General features: G+C 39.2%; 1 pseudogene; it reads left to right on the top strand.

Moving 5' to 3' along the window:
• Positions 1-3419: 3419 nt before the first annotated feature.
• LOC129019162 (non-structural maintenance of chromosomes element 4 homolog A-like) lies at positions 3420-25153 on the top strand (annotated as a pseudogene).
• The last annotated feature ends 1878 nt before the right edge of the window (positions 25154-27031 follow it).

Genomic DNA, 27031 nt, shown 5'->3' with positions numbered 1-27031 from the left:
ACGCCTGCAAAATGTAGCCTCCATAAAACACAAGCCTGGGGTTTGGAGAGCTTTCGTGCTGCTGAACACATGAAGGTGCTGGGAGGGTGGCAGGCCCCACAGAGGGCACAGAAACCCCGTCCCCCTTCCCACATACTTGGCCCACAGGTACATCTCTTCCATCTCGCCATTCCTGAGTTGTATCTTTTTATAATAAATGGGTAAATGTAAGTAAAGTGTTTCCCTGAGTTTTGTGAGCCACTCTAGCAAATTATAAAACCCAAGAAGTCCTGGCTAACACGGTGAAACCCCGTCTCTAATAAAAATACAAAAAATTAACCGGGCGTGGTGGCGGGCACCTGTAGTTCCAGCTACTGGGGAGGCTGAGGCAGGAGAATGGCGTGAACCCGGAAGGCAGAGCTTGCAGTGAGCTGAGATCGCGCCACTGCACTCCACCCTGGGCAACAGAGCGAGACTCCGTCTCAAAAAAAAAAAAAAACCCAAGAAGGAGGTCATGGAAACCTCTTATTTGTAGCTAAGTCAGACACAAATTATGAGTAACTTGGAAATCTGCTTGCAATTGACATCTGAGGTGGGAGGCAGTCTTGTGGGACTCAGCCCTCAACCTGTAAGTTCTCTGGGCTAACTCTTGCTAGTGTCAGAACCATACTGAATTGTGGGACACCAAGCTGGTATTGAAGAAGTTGTCTGTGTGGGGAATCTCCGTGACTCCCATTGACATCTAGTCTCTGAGGTGAAGTATTGCAGTATAGGTGATAGTATAGATAGAAAAAAAAATTTTCCCCAAATATATATTTCCTGAAACAATGGGCTCAAAATAGAGTAATTTTTTTTTTTTTTCAGCACATAAGGCTCTTTTGGGTGAGTGATAGTGTATGAAATTGTTCTAGAGTCACTTTATCGGTGTTACTGTTCCTGCCTCTGGGGAAAGTTGATTAGGAATGGGGTGGGCTGAGGTGTTCAGGAGCTGATGCCTAGAAACACGCATGGGGCAGGTAGAGGACTCTCCATGGGAAGGGGCAAGCAGACAACAGAAGGGGAAGCTAATAGGCAGCCTGTTTTAACTGGGGGCAGGTGGGTTTGAACAGAAGGCAGTACAACATATGCTGGAATGGGATTAGGCATGTTCAAGAACTGGTGCTTAATAAATAGATCAGGAAAGGCTGGGGCCCGGAGAGACAGGCCACAAAGCAGGAGGCAAAGCTGAGCCTTAGGCTGGGGTAGAGATGATCGACATGCTGTTTCTCCAGTCATTGATTCAGAAATATTAATTGAGTGCCTATTAGATATCAAGCAGGATTTAGAGGCATTGGGGCTACATCAGGGAACAAAATACAAAGTCTCTGGCTTTGTGCCACCGTAGCCTAAGAATTGAGACAGGTGAAAAGTGAGGTAAGTAAAAGCACTGTAATTGTCCAATGAGTTCATCTTGTCTGCTGCCCAGAAAAGCCAATGCACTGAGAACAGCAGGCTTTTGCAGCAAAGAGTTTCATAATTGCACCGCCGGCCAAGCCAAAGGACAAGAGCTAATTCTCAAATGTCTCCTTGAAAGCTCACAGGTTAGGGTTTTTCAAGGGTAGTTTGGTGGGCAGGGGGCTAGGGAATGGGGAATGCTAAGTGGTTGGATCGGGGATGAAATCACAGCGGGTCAAAAGCTGTCTTCTTGCATTGAGTCAGTTCCTGGGTGGGGGTCACAGGACCAGTTGAATTATTAGTTCCTTGGTATGCGACATGAGTCATGAGACTAGGCAGAGTCAGTGAGTCACCAGAATGCAAAAGTCTGAAAAATACCACAAAGGCCAATCTTAGGTTTTGACACTGTAATGTTATCTATGGATGCGATTGGGGAAGTTACAAATCTTGTGACCTCCAGGGCCATAAACGATTTTTTGGCGTCTTTTTCAATTCAGAAAGTGTTTTGGACAACCTTTTGTTTATCTTTTGTAAAGAAATGATTTATCAGAACATCATTTAGAAACTTCTAGGTAATTTTCCCAGTTATTTTATTTTAGATCTGGCTTTTTCTAATTTAGTGCACAGATAAACCCATTTAGGTATTTCAAAGGTATCCCATTTTGGCCATTGTACTTGGGGGTCATCAATAGTTATGTGAAACCATTTTTCTAAATATTTGTGAGAAAAGGCAGCGTAAGTATTAAACATAAATCCAGTGTTTCTAAGATTGGATCTCCTTAAGAAGAAAGACTTGATTTTAGAGGTATGATTGCCCATAATTTATATTTTTCTTCTTGAATGACCAGAAACCTAGCGGGAAATGTTTTGGATTGGGTATGCTTTTTGTGGAACTTGTTCCTCAAGGTGTCACCCTTGAGTTGTGTCTTCCATCTATGTGTCTGGGTGATCCCAAGGACCCTGGACACTTAACGTACTAGGTGATTAATGCTTACATGTGTCCAGAGATAAGGAAGGTTCCCTGCATGGTCTTCTTAAGGAATTCCCTGTGAGACCTTTTTACACCATGAATGGTAAGTTCTGACACTCCTGCAAGACTGCAGTCACCTAAGGCGCCTTTCAGCCAAGAGAAGCAGGATTTCTTATCTTCAGGGCTTTTCTTGTCCTCCTAGAGCCTTTTATAATTTTAGTCATTCAAAAAGAAAGTTTAGATTTGTTAATTGAACCAAACTTCATAATCTGGCCAGCTTAAACATGACAAATGTTTCACTTAAGCCACAAAGATTCACACTGCCTCTTTTCAGAGGGAAATTGTTTTTCTGCTGATCAAAATTTCGAATGAGAGAAAAGGTTGTGAAAACTCTAACAAATAATTCCAAATAAAACCTTAACCTCAAAGAAATCTGAAAATCACAAATTTGTGATTAGTAGTCACTAGAAAACAACAAATGAAACTCCTGTCTTGCAGCAGAGCTTCAATCCCAACCCTGTCAAGTTACGAATGTGTGTGGCTTGAATAAAGCCTAAATCCTTAACCAAGCCTAGGAGGACTCAGACTGAAGGGGGCCTTACCAAAAATCCCCATTGACTCTTGTGACAATGGGTAAATGGAAGTGTCTTATGCTACTATCAGGGTTCCAGCCATTGGCAAAGCAATGGGGATCACTGGGGCTCCACTTTGGGTCCCTTTATGGTCACCAGAATGTCAACCATAAATAATGAGATTCAGAAAATCTAAGTAAGTGTAAAGTTTATTCGAGCACAAAGCTTGAGGATGGTCACCTGGGAAAGCACCGACTCCAAATGAATGGGGTCAATATTTCCACAGTGGAATAGTAAAGGTTTCACTTACATAGTAAAGGTTTCACTTATATATAGGTAGAGACAGAGAAGTTACGGCAGCATTACATTTTCCATACAAGACTGGGAGCACACAACACACAATTTGATTAGTTACCTTATTGAGCAAATGGGCTCACTTCCCAATGCACACAGATGCCGACGCTATGTGGCACTGGCTTTTGAGAAAAGAAAGGCTTTCTTGCCAAACCTGCCAGCAGGGAGACAGCAGCAGGCTCAAATCTGTCTTCCCGATTTTGGGTCTGGGGCAAGTTTGCGGGCTCAGAGGGCAAGGGAAAGGATTTAGGAAGATTGCCTTGGCAGGATCAGATTGGAGGGCTCCAAATTTGACCATTTATGGGAAGGTATGTGGAGGTAGATTATAACCCTGGATCATCTGGACCAACAGACCCCTTGCTTCTGAAAGAGTTCTGGCATTCAGAGTCCAATCACGTCCCCATCTTAGTTCTGTGGGAAGGAATTGTTTGTTCTAGGTGCTCAGGATGATTTAAAGTTCCAGCAGCTTTTTGGCTATAGCATTCCAACTAGGCCTTGCTGAACTGCAAGCTGTGTGTCAAGCCAGCTGTGCCCTGGAGCCTGGCCTGTGCTGGCAGAAGGGGGCTTTCCTTCACGTTTACCCTGAAGGAACTTCAGCTGCTCTAGTGGCCTTGGTGAGTCCTTGATCCCCTCAAGAGCTGGAATGGCATACAATTGCTCAGCCCCCAGGCATCCTGATGGCAGGAGGGAAGCTCTGAAACATGGCACCTCCCCAAATTTGGTTCAAGGCCCAGGTGAGCAGGACAGGCCCCTTGATTTGATAAGTGCACCTGGGGGTTTTGGCCCCATTATTAGAGGGGGAGCTCAGGGCAAGGCTGGAAAGACTTTCTGGAGATACGTATAATGGGGATCAAGTTTTTAAAACTTGCATGTTATATATTTAAAATATCATTTTTACCCCGAGCTGGTAAAGTCGGAAATAATGTTTGAAAACATAACTTCTTTGTGTCTAAGGTTTCAACACTCTTTCTCCTCAGAGATGTGAGAATATCTCTGAGAAGACATTTGGATATTTTGAATGCTGGATCTAGTAGGTTTCCAATAAAATCTTATGAAATTGACTGGATACTGTGTTTTCCTTAAATACATAAAAGATTATTTGGAGATGTTATTAATGTTTTACAAATGATGATGTCCTCTCTGAGCTACAAACTATTAAAAACATTGTCTTCTACCATGATTGTTCTGTTGTAGAATTATTCCTATCTTATGAAATACACATATTACTCTTTAAACTGTGTTTCCTGGCAACATAGATATTTGAATTTTGACTTGATGTAAGTTTAGCTGGCTACATAAAATACAGTGTAGTTCAGATATAAATTATATTTTCTTAAAATAATGAAAGTATAAACTGGAATTGTCTGGGACACTGGGACTAAACATTAAAACGAGTATATTTTATGTGGTAAGTGGAATTTAGAGGAAAATCTCTTGATTAAAAAAAGTTACGACTGGAGTTGCAGCAAGATGGCTGACTAGATGCAGCCAAGAGGAATATCTTCCACTGAGGGACTGGGGCATCAGGAAGACTGGTGCTGTCCGAGCAGATCTTTGGAGGGAAGGCATTGAGAGTGTATGGAGGGAGGACACAGATGCTGGGCTGAAGGGGAAAGAAGCTGGGAACCCTGGTAGGAGCTGCCACACACTGGGATTTGTTCCTGGCCTCCAACAACTCCTGGGGAAGGTGTGAGTTGAACAGGTAAGGAGTCATCTGCTCTTGCCACAGACCTCTGGAATCCTGGCAGCAGGAGACCCCATGACCCTCATGGACATTTGAGCTGGCAAGGAGACCTGCTTAGAGAGGTGGTAGGGGCAGGACTCTAGCTTGTGCAGAGCCCAGAGAGCTTGGTCCAAGAACTTCTGCAGTGGAGCACAGCCAGGGACCCGTATCCTCCAAGGCTCACCATGCTCACCGAGGAGATTTTAGCTTTAGAGGAACTGTCAGACCAAAATAGAGCAGGGTGGTCTTGCCCATGAGATGAGGCCAGTCTGATCTGAGTGCCTGTCATCTGCTGGCCTCTCCCAGGGCCCCAGCCTGGCCATGGCCATTGGCTGTGCAGCCTCAGTTGCTACAACATAGCTCCTTCACCAGCATGCTGCCCCCGATTGTCAGAGATCTCCAGCACAGCCCAACCTGAGCAAGCACCAGCACACCGGCACCCTCCCCACAATGTAGACTCCCCCATGCCGCTTTGCTGGGATGTACTCATCCAGGGCCACTCCCTCACTGTTTTGCCAGCATGCACAGAGAGACCTCGCATCCCCTCCCTTACCAAGGCTACTGGCGTGAAGTGCACCCCCTCTGTTAATACCCCATTCTGCCATACTTAGTAATTATTGAGAAATATGAACTTCAAGGTCCCTCTGGGAACACAAGTGGCCAAGAAAGATCATTACAGATGCTGCATTTGAAAAACCCTAACTTCAAAACCTATTTACACAATTGCTTAGCTTTCCTCTCCTGTAAATGGAATTGTGGGATTTACTAAAAGTCATACAAAGCACATCCAATTTAGTATGCATATAAGATCTATATTTAAAAAATATTTAAACTGTTTTAAAGTAATTGGGAAAATACATGTGTGTTCATGCTAAAATGGAGTTATGATGTGTAACTTCATTAATGCAGAAGATTCTATCTTATGCATTGTAGGTAATGAAAAATGCACTTACTGTGTAGTTAAATTGATAAGTAGATTGTTATACTAATAACTTTGGTTTCTCTTAGGGTTTGGTAATAGGCTCTAATTCCAATTTCTTTCAGAACAACTTTATCTAAAGCTTTTGGAAATACTGTATAATAGAATTTCTAGAGGTGACGATTTTACCTGGTCTCAATCATTTCTCCCTAAATCTGCAGCATCACTGCAGTCAATATTGGGAAAACACTTCTATTATTTCCCATTATCTAAGATAACTGAACATTCACTTTTGCTTCCATTCTTCTCCTCTATTCTTGGGAAAATTGTACATTCCCATCTTGCTTGAAAACTTAGCCTACTTTTTCAAGTCAAGGTAGGAAAAAAACAAAACAAAATCCTACATCCCACTTAATCTTGTGCCTGGCCTTCTAGAAAGCTTCTTAGTCTCCTGGTATCCAAGTCAGTTTTGAACCTCTTTCACTACACTCTTTTACTTCAAGGTACTTGCCACACGTTGTAATTTTATACTGATGTATACATTCATTTTTTAAGAGATTGCCGTCTCACTACTTCCCATGCAGTTAGGGAACATGTTGTTTTATTCACCATCATACACTAATTCCAAAATTATACTCACCCTGTAGTAGTTATTAAACACATTTGTTGAATGAATAAATGCTTTCCTGGATATCTTTAGTCCCCTTTTAAGAACAGATTACTCATCGTATCACGACTAAGTTAGTACAAACTCCTACATATTCCCTCTGTTTTTCCTTATTGGATCTAAAAAATATATCTTCTTAAACCTCAGTGAACTTTTTTTTCCTCTGGACTGAAATGATCTCCTGAGTTTCATTTTTCCATGTTAGATAATTTCCACATTAGTTAGAAAGCAATGAAATAAAATATTAATTTTCTAGTCTCTTAAGCATGAGAAAATACTTTTCTACTTCCAACAGAGCTATTGGCAAAAGTATAAAGCCATATTTTAGTTTAACAGGTTTTTCTGAATGCAAATGCAATAATTTTTTTTGTACTTTCTGATATATAAAATGAGAACACAGTGGCCAGCTATCTCAGAAACTTATTGTCTAATAGGATATAAAAATGTAAGGGATGTGGGAACTGTCAACTCCCCAAAAGACAAGAATAACCAGTTACTTTAGCAAAGCTAAATTTATTAGACACACTGCAGTAAGCGAAAATGCAATCTTGATAGAGATAAGGGGTAACTCAGGGAGGAGGAAGATAGTCATATAATGTTAGGATATGAAAAGAGAAATTTTAAGGTGGGTCTTGCAAGGAACAGAACTGGTTGGGACTTGTCAGAATTTATGATGTACTGACTTTGGATTGGAGCCTGCAGAGAAGTGAGGGTCTTGAAGTGAGGCACGGCAAGTCAGCTGTCAGTCTTGGTACATGAGCTATCCTCATTTGTTCACAGCCTGATTTCCTGGAGTACCTACGTTTATTATGTTTATTCTCAGTATTGTTTAATATAGCCACAAGATGTATGCCCAGACCCAGCATTATTTAACACAGGGACAGAAAGTTATTTTGGTATCTGCTTTCAGTCCCTTATTTTCCTTATTCATCAGCCTTATCTGAAAAAGAGCCTGTTATCTGGGTACATGATAAAGCCATCATGTGCCCAGATAATCACTTAATCACTGCCTGATATGTTACAGTCATGTGTAAAGTTTCTGATAATCATTTCAACTTCTTGAAGCTTAAGTTTTCTATTTTCTTCTATTTTTGTTGGAAGAGAATTTCTTTTATCATTTTGTTTGATGGGACTGCAGCTATGAAATAACATTTGAGATTCTGGAGATTACACATTTAAGCTCTGCAACACAAACACTAATTTGAATTATTATTACCAGAACTGTAGTCCACTTCTAATCAAGCAAATGAGTACTGAAATTAAACCTGAGGATAGATCAAATTCCCCATCCAAATGGCCAGCAAAACTGTATATGGGGACATTAGCTAAAATGCCTAAGTTCACAAATCCTTTATTTTTTCAAATCTTTTTGATAATATTAGAGATGTAAGAGAGAGCTCTCATATTTAAATACAATATTCTTTCCCCATATATTCTCCTGAGAGACCAGTATAGTATATAAAGAAGGTCTATTTTTTTTTATTATACTTTAAGTTCTAGGGTACATGTTCACAACGTGCAGATTTGTTACATAGGTATACATGTGCCATGTTGGTGTACTGCAGCCATTAACTCGTCATTTACATTAGGTATGTTTCCTAATGCTATCCCTCCCCACTCCCCCCACCCCACGACAGGCCCCGGTGTGTGATGTTCCCCTTCCTGTGTCCAAGTGTTCTCATTGTTCAATTCCCATTTATGAGTGAGAACATGTGGTGTTTGGTTTTCTGTCCTTGCGATAGTTTGCTCAGAATGATGGTTTCCAGCTTCATCCATGTCCCCACAAAGGACATGAACTCATCCTTTTTTATGGCTGCATAGTATTCTATGGTGTATATGTGCCACATTTTCTTAATCCAGTCTATCATTGATGGACATCTGGGTTGGTTCCAAGTCTTTGCTATTGTGAATAGTGCCGCAATAAACATACGTGTGCATGTGTCTTTATAGCAGCATGATTTATAATCCTTTGGGTATATACCCAGTAATGGGATGGCTGGGTCAAATGGTATTTCTAGTTCTAGACCCTTGAGGAATCACCACACTGTCTTCCACAATGGTTGAAGTAGTTTACAGTCCCGCTAACAGTGTAAAAGTGTTCCTATTTCTCCACATCCTCTCCAGCACCTGTTGTTTCCTGACTTTTTAGTGACGGCCATTGTAACTGGTGTGAGATGGTATCTCATTGTGGTTTTGATTTGCATTTCTCTGATGGCCAGTGATGACGAGCATTTTTTCATGTGTCTGTTGGCTGCATAAATGTCTTCTTTTGAGAAGTGTCTGTTCATCCCCTTTGCCCACTTTTTGATGGAATTGTTGATTTTTCTTGTAAATTTGTTTAAGTTCTTTGTAGATTCTGGATATTAGCCCTTTGTCAGATGGAGAGATTGCAAAAACTTTCTCCCATTCTGTAGGCTGCCTGTTCACTCTGATGGTAGTTTCTTTTGCTGTGCAGAAGCTCTTTAGTTGAATTAGATGCCATTTGTCAATTTTGGCTTTTGTTGCCATTGCTTTTGGTGTTTTAGTCATGAAGTCCTTGCCCATGCCTATGTCCTGAATGGTATTGCCTAGGTTTTCTTCTAGGGTTTTTATGGTTTTAGGTCTAACATTTAAGTCTTTAATCCATCTTGAATTAATTTTTGCATAAGGTGTAAGGAAGGGATCCAGTTTCAGCTTTCTACATACGGCTAGCCAGTTTTCCAGCACCATTTACTAAATAGGGAATCCTTTCCCCATTTCTTGTTTCTGTCAGGTTTGTCAAAGATCAGATGGTTGTAGATGTGCGGTATTATTTCTGAGGGCTCTGTTCCGTTCCATTGGTCTATATCTCTGTTTTGGTACCAGTATGAGGCTGTTGTGGTTACTGTAGCCTTGTAGTATAGTTTGAAGTCAGGTAGTGTGATGCCTCCAGCTTTGTTCTTTTGGCTTAGGATTGTCTTGGCAATTTGGGCTCTTTTTTGGTTCCATATGAACTTTAAAGTAGTTTTTCCCAATTCTGTGAAGAAAGTAATTTGTAGCTTGATGGGAATGGCATTGAATCTATAAATTACTTTGGGCAGTATGGCCATTTTCACGATATAGATTCTTCCTATCCATGAGCATGGAATGTTCTTCCATTTGTTTGTGTCTTCTTTTATTTCAATGAGCAGTGGTTTGTAGTTCTCCTTGAAAAGGCCCTTCACATCCCTTGTAAGTTGGATTCCTAGGTGTTTTATTCTCTTCGAAGCAATTGTGAATGGGAGCTCACTCATGATTTGGCTCTCTGTTTGTCTGTTATTGGTGTATAGGAATGCTTGTGATTTTTGCATATTGATTTTGTATCCTGAGACTTTGCTGAAGTTGCTTATCAGCTTAAGGAGATTTTGGACTGAGACGATGGGGTTTTCTAAATATACAATCATGTCATCTGCAAACAGGGACAATTTAACTTCCTCTTTTCCTAATTAAATACCCTTGATTTCTTTCTCCTGCCTGATTGCCCTGGCCAGAACTTCCAACACTATGTTGAATAGGAGTGGTGACAGAGGGCATCCCTGTCTTGTGCCAGTTTTCAAAGAGAATGCTTCGTTTTTGCCCATTCACTATGATATTGGCTGTGGGTTTGTCATAAATAGCTCTTATTATTTTGAGATAAGTCCCATCAATACCTAGTTTTATTAAGAGTTTTTAGCATGAAGGGCTGTTGAATTTTGTTAAAGGCCTTTTCTGCATCTACTGAGATAATCATGTGGCTTTTGTCTTTGGTTCTGTTTATATGATGGATTATGTTTATTGATTTGTGTATGTTGAACCAGCCTTGCATCTCAGTATGAAGCCAACTTGATCATGGTGGATAAGCTTTTTGATATGCTGCTGGATTCAGTTTGCCAGTATTTTATTGAGGATTTTTGCATCGATGTTCATCAGGGATATTGGTCTAAAATTCTCTTTTTTTGTTGTGTCTGTGCCAGGCTTTGGTATCAGGATGATGCTGGCCTCATAAAATGAGTTAGGGAGGATTCCCTCTTTTTCTATTGATTGGAATAGTTTCAGAAGGAATGGTACCAGCTCCTCCTTGTACCTCTGGTAGAATTCGGCTACGAATCCATCTGGTCCTGGACTTTTTCTGGTTGGTAGGCTATTAATTATTGCCTCAATTTCAGAGCCTGTTATTGATCTATTCAGGGATTCAACTTCTTCCTGGTTTAGTCTTGGGAGGGTGTGTGTGTCCAGGAATTTATCTATTTCTTCTAGATTTTCTAGCTTATTTGCATAGAGGTGTTTATAGTATTCTCTGATGGTAGTTTGTATTTCTGTGGGATTGGTGGTGATATCCCCTTTATCATTTTTGATTGCATCTATTTGATTCTTCTCTCTTTTCTTATTACTCTTGCTAGCGGTCTATCAATTTTGTTGATCTTTTCAAAAAACCTGCTCCTGGATTTATTGATTTTTTTGAAGGGTTTTTTGTGTCTCTATCTCGTTCAGTTCTGCTCTGATCTTAGTTATTTCTTGCCTTCTGTTAGCTTTTGCATGTGTTTGCTCTTGCTTCTCTAGTTCTTTTAATTGTGATGTTAGGGTGTCAATTTTAGATCTTTGCTGCTATCTCTTGTGGGCATTTAGTGCTATAAATTTCCCTCTACACACTGCTTTAAATGTGTCCCAGAGATTCTGGTATGTTATGTCTTTGTTCTCACTGGTTTCAAAGAACATCTTTATTTCTGCCTTCGTTATGTACCCAGTAGTCATTCAGGAGCAGGTTGTTCTGTTTCCATGTACTTAAGCAGTTTTGAGTGAGTTTCTTAATCCTGAGTTCTAGTTTGATTGCACTGTGGTCTGAGAGACAGTTTGTTATAATTTCTGTTCTTTTACATTTGCTGAGGAGTGCTTTACTTCCAACTATGTGGTCAGTTTTGGAATAAGTGTGATGTGGTGCTGAGAAGAATGTATATTCTGTTGATTTGGGGTGGAGAGTTCTGTAGATGTCTATTAGGTCCACTTGGTGCAGAGCTGAGTTCAATTCCTGGATATCCTTGTTAACTTTCTGTCTCATTGATCTGTCTAATGTTGACAGTGGGTTGTTAAAGTCTCCCATTATTATTGTGTGGGAGTCTAAGTCTCTTTGTAGGTCTCTAAGGACTTGCCTTATGAATCTGGGTGCTCCTGTATTGGGTGCATATATATTTAGGATAGTTAACTCTTCCTGTTGAGTTGATCCCTTTACCATTATGTAATGGCCTTCTTTGTCTCTTTTGATCATTGTGGGCTTAAAGTCTGTTTTATCAGAGACTAGAATTGCAACCCCTGCTTTTTTTTTTGTTTCTCATTTGCTTGGTAGATCTTCCTCCATCCCCTTATTTTGAGCCTATGTGTGTCTCTGCATGTGAGATGGGTCTCCTGAATACAGCACACTGACGGGTCTTGACTCTTTATCCAATTTGCCAGTCTGTGTCTTTTAATTGGAACATTTAGCCCATTTACATTTAAGTTAATATTGTTATGTGTGAATTTGATCCTGTCATTGTGATGTTAGCTGGTTATTTTGCTCGTTAGTTGATGCAATTTCTTCCTAGCATTGATGATCTTTACAATTTGGCATGTTTTTGCAGTGGCTGGTACCGGTTGTTCCTTTCCATGTGTACTGCTTCCTTCAGGAACTCATGTAAGGCAGGCCCGGTGGTGACAAAAATCTCTCAGCATTTGCTTGTTTGTAAAGGATTTTACTTCTTCACTTATGAAGCTTAGTTTGGCTGGATATGAAATTCTGGGTTGAAAATTCTTGTCTTTAAGAATGTTGAATATTGGCCCCCACTCTCTTCTGGCTTGTAGAGTTTCTGCTGATAGATCTGCTGTTAGTCTGATGGGCTTCCCTTTGTGGGTAACCCGACCCTTCTCTCTGGCTGCCCTTAACATTTTTTCCTTCATTTCAACTTTGGTGAATCTGACAATTATGTGTCTCAGAGTTGCTCTTCTTGTGGAGTATCTTTGTGGCGTTCTCTGTATTTCCTGAATTTGAATGTTGGCCTGCCTTGCTAGGTTGAGGAAGTTCTCCTGGATAATATCCTGCAGAGTGTTTTCCAACTCGGCTCCATTCTCCCCGTCACTGTCAAGTACACCAAACAGACGTAGATTTGGTCTTTTCACATAGTCCCATATTTCTTGGAGGCTTTGTTCATTTCTTTTTACCTTTTTCTCTAAACTTCTCGCTTCATTTCACTCATTTGATCTTCAATCACTGATACCCTTTCTTTCACTTGATCGATTCGGCTACTGAAGCTTGTGCATGCGTCACGTAGTTCTCGTGCCATGGTTTTCAGCTCCATAAGGTCATTTAAGGTCTTCTCTATGCTGTTATTCTAGTTAGCCATTCGTCTAATCTTTTTTCAAGGTTTTTAACTTCTTTACGATGGGTTCAAACATCCTCCTTTAGCTTGGAGATGTTTTTTATTACCGATTGAAGCCTTCTTCTCTCAACTAGTCAAAGTCATTCTCCATCTGGCTTTGTTCCTTTGCTGGTGAGGAACTGGGTTCCTTTGGAGGAGAAGAGGCACGCTGATTTTTAGAATTTTCAGCTTTTCTTCTCTGGTTTCTCCCCATCTTTTCGGTTTTATCTACGTTTGGTTTTTGATGATGGTGATATACAGATGGGGTTTTGGTGTGGATGTCCTTTCTGTTTGTTAGTTTTCCTTCTAACAGTCAGGACCCTCAGCTGCCGGTCTGTTGGAGTTTGCTGGAGGTCCACTCCAGACCGTTTGCCTCAGTATTGCCAGCTGCAGAACAGCAAATATTGCAGAATGGCAAATGTTGCTGCCTGATCTTTCCTCTGGATGCCTTGTCTCAGAGGGGCACCCAGCTGTATGAGGTGTCAGTCAGCCCCTACTGGGGGGTGTCTCCCAGTTAGGCTACTTGGGGGTCAGGGACCCACTTGAAGAGGCAGTCTGTCCGTTCGCAGATCTCAAACTCCGTGCTGGGAGAACTACTACTCTCTTCAAAGCTGTCAGACAGGGATGTTTAAGTCTGCAGAAGTTTCTGCTGCCTTTTGTTGGGCTATGCCCTGCCCCCAGAGGTGGAGTCTACAGAGGCAGACAGGCCTCCTTGAGCTGTGGTGGGCTCCACCCAGTTTGAGCTTCCCTGCTGCTTTTTCTACTTACTCAAGCCTCAGCAATAGCGGATGCCCCTCCCCCAGCCTGGCTGCTGCCTTGCAGTTCGATCTCAGACTGCTGTACTAGCAGTGAGCGAGCCTCCATGGGCATGGGACCCTCCAAGTCAGGCGCAGGATATAATCTCCTGGTGTGCTGTTTGCTAAGATCATTGGAAAAGTGCAGTATTAGGGTGGGAGTGTCCTGATTTTCCAGGTACTGTCTGTCACAGCTTCCCTTGGCTAGGGAAAAGGAATTCCCTGGCCCCTTTCACTTCCCAGGTGATGTGATGCCCCACCCTGCTTCAGCTCACACTCCATGGGCTGCACCTACTGTCTGACAAGCCCCAGAGAGATGAACCTGGTACCTCAGTTGGAAATGCAGAAATCACCCGTCTTCTGCGTCACTTACGCTGGGAGCTGTAGACTGGATCTCTTCCTATTTGGCCATCTTGGAACCTCAAGAAGGTCTATTTTGAACCACCACTTGTCTAATTCCAAGAACCTCTCAATAAGCAGTTCTACAGTCTTAGTAAAATTGTCTAGTTTTTCTGGTATTTTCTGGATTATGGCATGTAGTATTCTCCCTACTTTTGTGCCTCATGTGAAATGGAAATAAAAAGCCTTGGGAATAGAAGTTAAATAATTAGTTTTTGAATTCGAATGAAAGCTCAGATTTATCATCCTTAAATTAGATTCACCTAAAGATCTCTTTTTCTAAAAAGAAAAAATAATGAGCCAAAATGGGATGGGTGATATTAGGGACTGTCCTGAAGGCATATATCAATCCAGTTTGTGGTTAAGGCTCTTGCAAGAATAGTCAGAAAATAGTTGTGTGGAGCCACCCAGTGATCTGTTCTCAAACAACATAATCCAATGGACTGATTGAATAGGATAGTATGGTTTTAGCACCACTAAAGAAGAGTAATCTGAAATCACATGATGAAATTTTAGCACTGATATCATCAAATAGATCTAAAGCCAAAGGGCTTGTGGTTGAGTCTAAGTATTGTGCCTAAAAGTGAGATGGCCTCTTCATGCACCACTGCTTCCTTGCAGTTATCCAAAATATATTTATGTGAAAATTCTGCTTAAAAGGTTGTCACCTATGTGCAGTTTTCGAGTGTTGTGTCTGTGGATACAAGGGTCTCACTTTCTAGCTATTATCTAATAGGGAATTCTAGATTTCTGACTATCTAGCAGTTGTTTGTCATCTAAAATGTTTCTGAGCATTTCAGTCTAATTACCAGTAGATTAACTGACTTACTGCAAGGTATTGGCATCACAGGAAGCTGGACAGCAACCAAAAGAAAGTGAGTAAAACTGAGTAGTCTGTCCCATTCTATTTTTTTTTTTTTTTTTTTCCTGAGACAGAGTCTCACTCTATCACCCAGGCTGGAGTGCAGTGGCACACTCTTGGCTCACTGCAAGTTCCACCTCCCGGGTTCATGCCATTCTCCTGTCTCAGCCTCCCGAGTAGCTGGGACCTGCCATCATGTCTGGCTAATTTTTTGTATTTTTAGTAGAGATGGGGTTTCACCGTGTTAGCCAGGATGGTCTCGATCTCCTGACCTCGTGGATCCATCTGCCTCAGCCTCCCAAAGTGCTGGGATTACAGGCGTGAGCCACCATGCCTGGCCTCCTATTCTGTTTTTTAAGCACACCTCAGCTAATTTTAGCCACTAGTAAACACATATCAAGGAGTAACTCTGGACACAATATCAAGGTCAATGGAATTAATATAGTGTCATAGTTAAGAGGTAAAAATAAAAATTTAATGACAATCTAGAACTAAGCCAACAAAAAAGCAAATCACTACAGTAATGTGGTAGACAGAATAATGGCCCTTCAAAGATATACACACACTAAACTTCAGCACCTGTGAATATGTCACTTATATGGCTCAGAATGTCACTAAAATAGCAGTGAAATTGCTCAGTTTTCCACACTTCTGGGTACAACTTAGGTTCCTGGGATAAACTGCATGTGGTCGTTGTGTACGTTTTAATACATTGTGTGACTTGACTTTTTCATTGAGGATTTTTGTAACCTTATTCAACAGAGATCTTGATCTGTACTTTTAGTTTTTTGTCTTGTATTTGCTCAGTTTTGGTATCTGGGTAATATTGGCTTAATAAGGTGTGTTGGAAAGTTTGTTACCCTCTTCTATTTATTAAAAGAGTTTATAAGAATTGTTATTAGTTTTTTTTATTAAATGTTTGGCAAAATGCATCAGTACAGCCAATTTGGCCTGGGCTTTTTGTGTGTGGGGGAAGTTTTCTGATTACTAATGCACTCTCTTATCTATCTGTTCAGATGTTATATTCTTTCTGATGTTGGTTTTGACAGCTTGGGTGGTTTCTTTCTTAGAAATTTGCTTATTTAGTCTAAATTATCGAATGAGTTGGCATACTACTGTTTATATTATTACCTTGTTTAATTTCCATAAGGTTGAGAGTGATATCTCCCCTTCCATTCCTGATTTCAGAAATTTCAGTCTTCACGTTTTTATTTTTTTGACAATCTAGATTAAATTTTGTCAATTTTGTTGATCTTTTCAAAGAACCAACCTTTAGTTTATTGATTTTTTGGTACATTTTTCTTTTATCTATTTTGTCTCCATGTTAATATTTATTATTATTCTCTTCTCTTGCTTGCTTTTGGTTTAGTTTGCTTCTCGTTTCACAACATCTTAATGTAAAAGTTTAGATTATTGATTTGACGTGGTTCTTCTGTTTTAATATTGATGTTTAAATTATAAATTACCCTCTAAGCACTGCTTTAGTTGCAGGCCATAATTTTTTAAACTTTTTTCTACTTTTATTTTAGGTTCAAAAGATACATGTGCAGGTTTGTTACATGGGTAAATTGCATGTTTCTGAGGCTTGGTGTATGAATAATTCTGTCATCAAGGTAGTGAGCATAGTGCCTGATAGGTAGCCTTCCAATGCATATTCCCCTCCCAGCTTCCCCACTCAAGGAGTTGTGTCTGTTCCCATATTTGTGTCCATGTGTATTCAATGTTTAGCTCTCACTTATAAGTGAGAACATGTAGTGCTTGGCTTTCTGTTCCTTCATTGGTTCACTTAGGATAAAGACCTCCTGCAGCATCCATGCTGCTGCAAAGGACATTATTTCATTCATTTTTATGGCTGCGTAGTATTCCATGGTGTATATTGTCCACATTTTCTTTATCCACCATTTGTGGGCATCTTGGTTGATTCCATGTCTTTGCTATTGTGAATAGGGCTGAGATAAACATATGAGTGCATTGTCTTTTTGGTAAAATGATTTACTTTCTTTTGGGTGTATATCCAATAAGGGATGGGATGGCTGGGTTGAGTGGCAGTTATGTTGTAAGTGCTTTAAGAACTCTCCACACTGCTTTCCACAATGGCTGAGCTAATTTACATTTCCACCAGCAGTCTAAGTCTTCCATTTTCCTTGAAACCTTGCTAGTGCCTGTTGCTTTTTGACTTTTTAATAATAGCTATTCTAACTGGTGTGACATGGCATCTTGTTGTTATGATGTGCATTTCTCTAATGATTAGTTATGTGGAGCATATTTTCATGTATCTGTTGGCCACACGTATGTCTTCTTTAGAGAAGCGTCTGTTCATGTCTTTTGCCCATTTTTGAATGGGGCTATTTGTTTTGTTTGCTGCCTTGTTTAAGTTTCTTATAAATTCTCAACATTAGACCTTTGTCAGATGAATAGTTTGCAGATATTTCCTCCTATTGTGTAGTTTGTCTGTTTACTCTTTTGATGGTTTTTTCTTTTTCTGTGCAGAAGCTCTTTAGTTTAATTAGGTGTCACTTGTTAAATTTTGTTTTTGTTGCAATTGTTTTTGGAGACTTAATCATACATTCTTTGCCACAGCCAATATCCAGAATGGTATTTCCTAGGTTTTCTTCTAAGGTTTTTCTTGTTTTAGGTCTTACATTAAAGTCTTTCATCCATCTTGGTTAATTTTTGTATACGGTGAAAGAAAGGAGTCCAGTTTCAATCTTCTGCATATGACTAGCCAGTTATCCTAGCACTATTTATTGAATAGGAAGTCCTTTCCTTATTTTTTGTTATTGTTGATTTTGTCCAAAATCAGGTGATTATAGGTGTGGCCTTAAGGCACATCTCATATGGCGGCAGAAAAAAGAAGAGAGCTTGTGCAGGGAAACTCCGCCTTATAGAACCATCAGATCTTGTGAGACGTATTCACTATCACAAGAACAGCATGTGAAAGACCTGCCCCCATGATTCAATTGCCTCCCACCAGGTTCCTCCCACAACACATGGAATTTCAAGATGAAATTTGGGCGGGACACAGCCAAACCATATTAAGTACCATACTGTTTTAATTGCTGTAGGCTTGTCATATAGTTTGAAGTTGGGTATTGTGATGCCTCCAGCTTTGTTCTTGTAGGATTGCCTTGGTGATTTGGGCTCTTTTTTCCCATATAAATTTAAGAATAGTTTTTTTCTAGTTCCATGAAGAAGCTATTGGTAGTTTAATAGAAATAGCATTGAATCTGCAGATTGCTTTGTGTGGTATGGGCATTGATTCTTTCCATGAGCATGGAATGTTTTTTCATTTGCTTTTGCTGTCTCTGATTTCTTTCAGCAGCCCTTCTTGGTATATTGGTTTTTTACTTTTTTTTGTCTCAAACAATTTCCAAATTTCTTATGTGATTTTTTTCCTTCTACAATTATTTATTGATTTCCACAAATTGTGTTTGTTTTGATTGATTTCCACAAACTTGTGTTGTTTGATTTCCACAAATTTGTGTTTGATTTCCACAAATTTGTGAACTTGCCAAATTTCTTCCTGTTTTTAATTTCTAGTTTTATTACATTGTGGTCAGATGAGATATTTTGTGATATTTTAACCTTTTTAATTGTATTGAGGCTTGTTTTTGAGTCTAACTTATGTTCTACCCTGGACAATGTTCCATATGTGCTTGAGAAAAATGTATATTCTGCTAATGTCAGGTGGGGTGTTCTACAGATATGTTAGTTATAACTGGCTTATAGTGTTTTTTAAAGTCTTCAAAATCCTTATTGATATTCTGCCTAATTGTCCTATCTATTTCTCAAAGTGGGGTATTTGATTCGTCAATTTTTTGGTAATTTTTTTTTCCTTTTTTTAACTTTCATTTTAGGTTCTTTTATATTATTTTATCACTTAGGTATTAACCCCAGTACCCAATAGTTATCTTTTCTGTTCCTCCCACCCTCTTCTCTCAAGTAGACCCCAGTGTCTGTTGTTTCCATCTTTGCATTCATTAACTTTTATCATTTAGCTCCCACTTATAAGTGAGAACATGTAGCATTTGGTTTTCTATTCCTGCATTAGTTTGGTAAGGATAATATCCTCCAGCTCCATCTATGTTCCTGCAAAAGATGTGATCCCATTCTTTCTTATGGCTGCATAGTATTCCATGGTGTATATGTACCAGATTTTCTTTAACCAAGCTGTTACTGATGGGCATTTACATTGATTCCATGTCTTTGCTATTGATGATTCACCAATTATTTTTGAATCTTCTATTTCTCTTTCCAAGTCTATTTGTGTTTGATCTATGTATATTAAAGCTTTGCTCTTAGGTGCATATATGTGTATAATTACTATGTCTTCATGATGAATTGATCTTTTATCATCATAAAATGTCTCTATCTCTGGTAACACTTTGTATTTTGTGGTTTGCTTGCTACTAGCATATCCAATCAAGCTTTCTTATGGTGCTGTTTTTGCAGTATATGTATTTTCATTCTTTTAATTTCAATCTATTTGTATCTTTGAATTGAAAAGGTTTCTCCTATAGACAACATTTGTTTTATTTTTCACTCACCTTGACAACCTGTCTTTGTATTGGATTGTTTAATTCATTCACATTTAATGTTATGATTGATAATACCTGATGTACAGGTATTTTACTTTCTATGTCTGATATCTCTTTTGTTCTTCTCTTCCACCATTACTGCTGTCTTTTGCATTGTGAATATTTTCTAGTATAACATTTTAATTCATCAAATTATTGTTCCATCATAGGTTTAGTTATTTTCTTAGTGTTTGTTCTATGCTTATATAATATGCATCTTAATTTATCAGATATGCTTCAAATTTAGACAAGCTTAACACAAGTGTGATATCGAAATTCTACTGCTTTATAGCTTATCCCTTTCTCCCATGCTTTGTAATCTTATTACTCTACATATTACATCAATATATATCACACACAGACTACATTGCTCTAATTATCATTTTATATAAGTTTATGTATTTTAAAGCAGTTGTCCCCAACCATTTTGGCACCAGGGACTGGTTTCATGGAAGACAATTTTTCCACAGATGGTGAGGGTCAGGGTTGTGGTTTCAGGATGAAACTGTCACGCCTCAGATCATCAGGCTCATAAGGAGACTCATAAGGAGCACGCAACCTAGATCCCTCGAATGTGCAGTTCACAATAGGGTTCATGCTTCTATAAGAATCTAATGCTGACGCTGAAGTGACAGGAGGCAGAGCTCAGCTGTAATGTTTGCTTACCTCCAACTCACCTCCTTCTGTGCAGCCTGGTTCCTAACAAGCCATGGACTGGTACTGGTCTGTGGCCTGGGGGTTGGGGACTACTGTTTTAAAGAATCTGATAGAATAAAATGGGGAAAAAGATACATGTTTATTGAGTTGGTAATATTAACCTTCTTATTTAGCATTTCTGCTTATCTTTGTCTATTACTGTGGATTCAAGTTACCATATGGTGTCATTTTCATATGGCAATAAACTTTGCTCCCATTCACCTTTGTCAAAATATATTTTATTTCTATAGGTTATAGGCCCCACAGTACAATTACAGTACTGTAATTTTACAGTACGATATATATACAGATATATAATTTTATACATTTTAAATTCACTTAACAAAAGAAAGCAGAATATGCAATTATACAACAGCTGCTTGAAGTCTTTGTTTGCTAAGCCCAACATCTGTGCTCTCTCAAAGGCAGTTTTTCTTGCCAGCTTTTTAAACCCCTGAACATATTTAAATCTTCTTCTTTGCTGGTCTATTAACTTATAATTTTCAGTTGAAAATTGGATATTATGACAATATATTTTAGCAACTTTGATATTATCACCCCACCCCCAAAGTAGTCATTGTTGTTTGCCAATTTGTTTGGTTTTTAGTGACTTGGCTGAACTAGTTTAGTGAAGACAACTTTCCCCAAGTGTGCAGCCTCTGATGCTGCTTTTCAGAGGGTGCAAGCGTGGGCATGCACACACTCATTCTGACTCCCCCACCCCACTGGCATGACAGTGTTTTAGTCCAGGCTCTATTTGACTATTTCTTTCTCTGAACTCCCTGTTCAGCTACCGGCTGCTCTGCTGTACTGGTATCAGTACTGTACGGGAATCAGACACAGATGTAAGCATCCACTAATTTCTAGCATCTACTAATTCCTTTTTTATTTTTGACAACATCGTGGGATGTAAATTAGTCTGTAGTTTGATGGAATTAAAGCTGGGCTTGTTCACACGGATAATCTTTGAGGCCAGACTTTGAGGCTTCTTTCCATCTGCAGGTGGACTCTATTTAGCTATTTTTTTCTTTCTTGTTTATTTCTGTTAAACTTATAACTGTCTCATATCTTTGCTGTTATTGTTACTACAGAGCTTCAAGACCACTTTTAGTTGCTTCTCACTAAATTTTCTTCCTTTTGTTTTGACAATGCCCTTAGATTTGAACTTTCCCATACTCTGTCTCATGTAATGTGAGTCCTCTTAGAGAGAACTCTGGAGTTCTTTTTTCCTATGACCTTTCTCTCCCCTCCATGGGGAGAAAACAGATGTCACTGCTTCAGAGTGTGGGTGCAAGGACAGCAGAGTACTTCTCATATAATGGCCCCTGTTCTGCGTGTAGGGTACTGGTCATGGTAGTAGCTGCTGGTATTGTCTTTCTTCTCCTGTAGTGGAACATCTGGCATACACAGAATGTCGGGGAAGTGTGATTAGGCTCCAGTATTCTTGGCCTATCATGTCTGCTATAGGACTTCTTCTCTTTAAGTGGGAGCTTGGTGGAGAAAAGGAACCCCCAGGAACTCTACCGGTCTTGCCTTGAATGGGGCTCCTGCAACTTGGAGCTAAGGGGAAGGGGGAAATAGTGGTGGCCTATTCCCCCTAGGGGAATACCATAACCTTAGATTGGGATCTGGGGTAAAAGAGAGCTGCATCTTCTTGGCAACATACGCCTGGAGTAGAATGTCCATCAATTTGAGCTGGGGAAGTCATAGGGAGCAAATTATGGCTCAAATGTTATTGACTGTTGCTGTTCTTACCATGACTTAGTAGATTTCCTTGAATAAACATTTCTCCATTTGCTGTATGACCTTAGGCATCCAGATATTAAAATATTAGTTTTATAATTATTACCAGTTATTATTGTTTTACTAGAAAGGGGATCCACAGAGCTCCTTACATCACTATTCTAGATGTTCTTTTGACCTGGCACTCTTGTATAGATACATCACAATTTATAGCATCCTTAAATATTTTTTTCCATTTCTGACTACTTTTCAGATTATTTATTATTATCACAGAAAATGAATCACTATTTGTAATCACCTCATTTGGGGAGGCTGTATTTCAAAAGAGCCAGATGAGAATTTAGACATCAGCATTTTCTGCTTTCTTCTTCCTACCCTTAATGGAGGTTTAAACCACGCAGTTAGCAGGGGGCCGACATGGAGATGAAAGAAGCACAGAGATCCAAGTCGATGTCTTAATTTCTGGCCCTGTTTTACAACCTTCTTCGAACTCATTGTTGAAGTCCAGGAAATGTTTCTGTCTCTTGCCTGGCTCTATGGTGGGAAAACAACTTTCATATCATCACCTCATATCTCCCATACTCTGCTTTTTGGTTTTTGTTGTTTTTAATAAAATACATGTGTCAGGTCTGTAAGCTCTGAATTTTAGAATCCAAATGACTTTGTCTATTACCATAACTACAGTTACAAATAAGAAGTGTTTTTGCTTTCAGCAAATTATCTGTTTAGTAAGTTTTCAATAACTAAGTTGAAGGGTGTGGCTATTTATTCCTGGCTAGAGTAAGACATGCAGAAATCTATCACTACTGCCCAGCTGTTGAGAGTATGGCGGCAACAAACACAAGGAAACTTGAACAAAGCAAAGTCAGTTAACATTTCAAAATATTATTTTGTTATTACTTTATTCAATATATTACACAGTCCTCTTATTTGGGAGACAGACATTGTGGGATGATAGATCTACAGAAGGTAGCTGCTAACGAAAGTCCAGTTGGCTCATTATATTCTTTAAATGTCTCTGACATGCCATGTTCATCTTTGTGCATTTATAGAATGTTTTGGTTTTGCTGTTTGCACAGGCTTCAGTTGAGCATCTCTGTTCTCTGCTTTCCTATGTGAGCTCCACTTGAATGCATCAAGCTGCATTTTGGACTATGTCTGAAAGTTAACGCCATTACAGCAAAAGGGCAACTTTTCACTTAAAAGAAGCTATAAGTTGATTATAAGTTATTTTTTAGAAAACAAGAGTGTATTAAAAAAACTTATTAATATTAAATGAGAAAACTTCCAAAAAGCTAAATAATTTCTTCTCCAGTTTAGAAAATTTATTAGCTTAAAGCCAGAATAAAAGCTTGAGGATCTGCTTGATCATGTCTGCTGTTTAACCCTTCTCTTGAATTTTTTATTTCAGTTATTATATTTTAGCTCTATAATTTTAGTTTATTTCTACTTTATAATTTCTTTTTTAAAAAATATCATTTCTCTGAATTTTTTAGTTGTCTATCTATGTTCTTTATAACTCACTGAGCTTCTTTAAGATTTTTAAAAATTGTTTTTGGTAAGGTAATTCATTAACTCCATTTTTAAAGCATCAGTTACTAAAGATTAATTTCATTCTTTTTGATTGGGTCATCTTCCCCTGATTCTTGATGTTTGTTGTAGCTTGTGGTGGTATCTGTATATTTGAAGAAGCAGTCCCATCTCCCAGCCTTTACAGATTGCTTTAGCAGGAAAAAATCTTCACCCATCAACCTTGGTACAGATTCTGAGAGCTTGTCAAATATTTTCTATAAGTTTGTCTTCTCTGAGTTGAACATGTAGATTCTTAACTACAGGGATTTACTGGGTTCACCCCCAACAGAGGACCATAATTTCTTCGTCACTTTGGTATCTGACTGCTGTACTATGGGCCAGAACGTTGGTGGCATGCCAGTTACGTGTGTTCACACTCTGTTAGATGTGTGGCAGGCCAGGAATGAATCAGCAAATAATCTCTTTCCCAACATTTAAACTAATTTATTTCATTCTCCGCTAGTAACGTTTTTGCCGAGAAGGAATGTGAAAGACTGGCTTTTTCATCAATCCCATGGCCTTGGTGGAGAACTAACTCCCTGTTGAACTGTGTGTGTGACCACAATGGGCTGAGGCATGTGGACAACGCTGGAGGCACAGCTGAGTGTGAGCAGAGGCTCACAGTGAGGCAGGGGCATCACCATTGAGTCCAATCAACCCAGCGGGACACCTGCTGCATGGAGGTTATGAGCACTGAGGTGCTGAAGAGGCTCTCACTCTGTCTAAGAGAGTGTCCCGAGCAAGACAAGCAGTCCTAGATGCCCAGATTCTTGTTTTGGCTTCAGATTTGGGCAAAGGGAAAGCAAAACAGCTGTGCTCAGATCTGAACTTGTTTGACATGTTGTGTTGAAACTTTACTGACACGTATGGGTGTGAATCTGCCAGAAGCTGAAGAACTCATCCATGATGAAGATAGCTCTGATTCTGAATTCATAGTCTATGACTCCTGGAAAATATGAGGCAAAAGAGCAGAAAACACCTTTAATCAAGCCCATACACTCCACTCTCTGTTGGATTCAACACAAGGAGAGTTCCTTGTGCCAAAGCCCCAAATCGTTAGTCCAAGAAAACTTCCTATGATACAAGAGGAGACGATAACGCCTGCCCAGTTAAAAAGAAGGGAAGAATCTCATCAAGAAATAACAAAGAAGTAGAATCTTGGGATTGTTGCAGTTGTATATTCGAGATGCTACCCACTGTCCTTCTTTGCCTTTGTGGTTGATCCACAATCTTTCCCCCAAACAGTGGAAAACATCTTTCATGTTTCCTTCATTATACAGGATGGTTTTGCAAGAGTAAAACCTGACCAAGACCGACTGCAAATAATAGAGCCTGTTAATATTAATGAAGAAAATGAGGAAATTCACCAAAACACCCAAGTTAGAAATCGAGGAATTCTAGCTGTGAGGTACCCTGACTGGGAGGAGACTGTGAATACCTTTGAGATTTCAAAGCCTGGGATTACTCCAAGTCAGAGACAGCAGAGGCTAAGTGCTTGACGCTAGCTGAAGGACTCAAATGGATAGTGAAGTCCAAGAGGGAAAGAAGCATGTATTATATACAGCGTATGATTCAACATTTAAAAAGACAGATTGTTTTTAGTAAAATGTAGCTTTTGATATTTAATGAATTTGTCATGGTTGTTTTTCATTACAGGAAATTCACTGCCATATTAAAAAAAAAAGCTGCCACACTTTTTTCCCATAGTGGCTATATCATTTTAAATAAATTACCACCAGAAATATGAGTGATCCAGTTTCTCCACGTGCTCACCAGTATTTGGTACATTTTCCGTATTTTGTTTAAAGCATTCTGGTAAATTTGCCATAATATTGCAGTATGATTTCAATTTGCATCTCTGAGAAATAGCTAACATATTTTCATGCGGATATTTGCCATCTCCATCTCCTCCTCAGGGAAATGTCACTTCACATCTGTTATCTAATGTAATTGAGTTTTTCCCCTCTGTGGAATTCGGAGTGTTTTTCACATGTTCTGGATACTACCCTTTGTCAGATATGCAGCTGGCCAATACTTCCTTACGTCTGTAGTATGTTACTTTATCCCTTTAAAGGGGACTTTCACAAAGCTTAGGTTTTTAATTTTGATGAATTCCAATTTACTCTTTGCTTGCTCTCTCTCTCTCTATTTCTCTGTCAAGGAGAACTTTGGAAAACACTGTTATATATTTTGTAGGAATGTAAGATTAAACCTTATTTCTAAGACATATTTTCTTTCCATTAAAAAAACAAGGTTTTACTGAAAAATTTAAAACTAATTTATGTATTTACATGTATTTTTAATTACCTATACTATTAGAAGGCACTTTTCAAATAAGTATCAGTATTTTAAGAATGTAAAAGAAAAAATTAAACATGCTGAATAAAAATTTATAATTAAAATTTATCTCATCCCTAATATACAGAAGTTTGAATATAAATTAGTAAAGTTTTAGTCTAAAATGACTAGATAATATAATAATATGTATCCTGAGAACTCAAACAGCAAGTAAATGAAAGTCAGTTTATAAAGAGAATGGAGTAGGGGACCTAATGTCATTTAAGCCTCTCTTGTTTTACAAAAAATCAATTTTTATAAGTCACCAAATAAAAAATAAACATACTAAGAAGAATGTTTCTCCATTACATTGTAAAGAAAACAATCTTCTGAGCTGGAGGACTGTAAGACCTGGATGTGTAATCTGAGACTATCAAAAGAACTCATTTGTAGACCATCTGACTTCCTTCCACAGCCTGCCTAGCATGTACAAACACCCACTGATTGAGAATCTGTAGAATAGTCACTTTCAAGTAAAAGAGGCACACATGAAGGTGTGCAATGTGATTTTTGTAATTTTTATGAAGTTGAAGAACTGTCAAAAATGATGTATAAAATAAAAATCAAAACAGGGCTGTGTATGGTAGGGTGGGTGGGCCTGTCTGAAATGTCAGAGGGGATTTTCTGTGCTGACATGATCCATATATTAATAGGGCTGTTGGATACTGTAAGGAATATAAAGTTATAAAAATCTGTAAAGTCATTGACAGATAACATCTGCACATTTCACTATAGTTTAATTTTGTGTTAAGATAAAACAATAAGATGGAAAGGAGAATGATCATCAAATTGTAATGGAGATAAGTATATTTCATTCACAAATTTCCCCTGCCAGTGACCATAAAATTGGCCAATCCAGAATGCTAGCTACTAGTAGGGTTCAAGACAGAATGTTGGGGTGTTCCTTGGGGTTTGTTGTGGCAGCTGGACCCATGGTTACTGGGCAGAGCTCTGTGGTGGCTGCAGTGCCATGGAGAGTCTGAGATCCTCTGTGGACCTGGGCCCTGGACTGACCCTTCAGAAGCTGGGCAAGGTGGTGGTGGAGCTCCTGCCACATGATCTCAGTCCACA

Source organism: Pongo pygmaeus, chromosome 17, assembly GCF_028885625.2.
Source record: "Pongo pygmaeus isolate AG05252 chromosome 17, NHGRI_mPonPyg2-v2.0_pri, whole genome shotgun sequence".
Lineage (NCBI taxonomy): Eukaryota > Metazoa > Chordata > Mammalia > Primates > Hominidae > Pongo > Pongo pygmaeus.
This window is presented reverse-complemented; position numbering and strand designations above follow the sequence as displayed.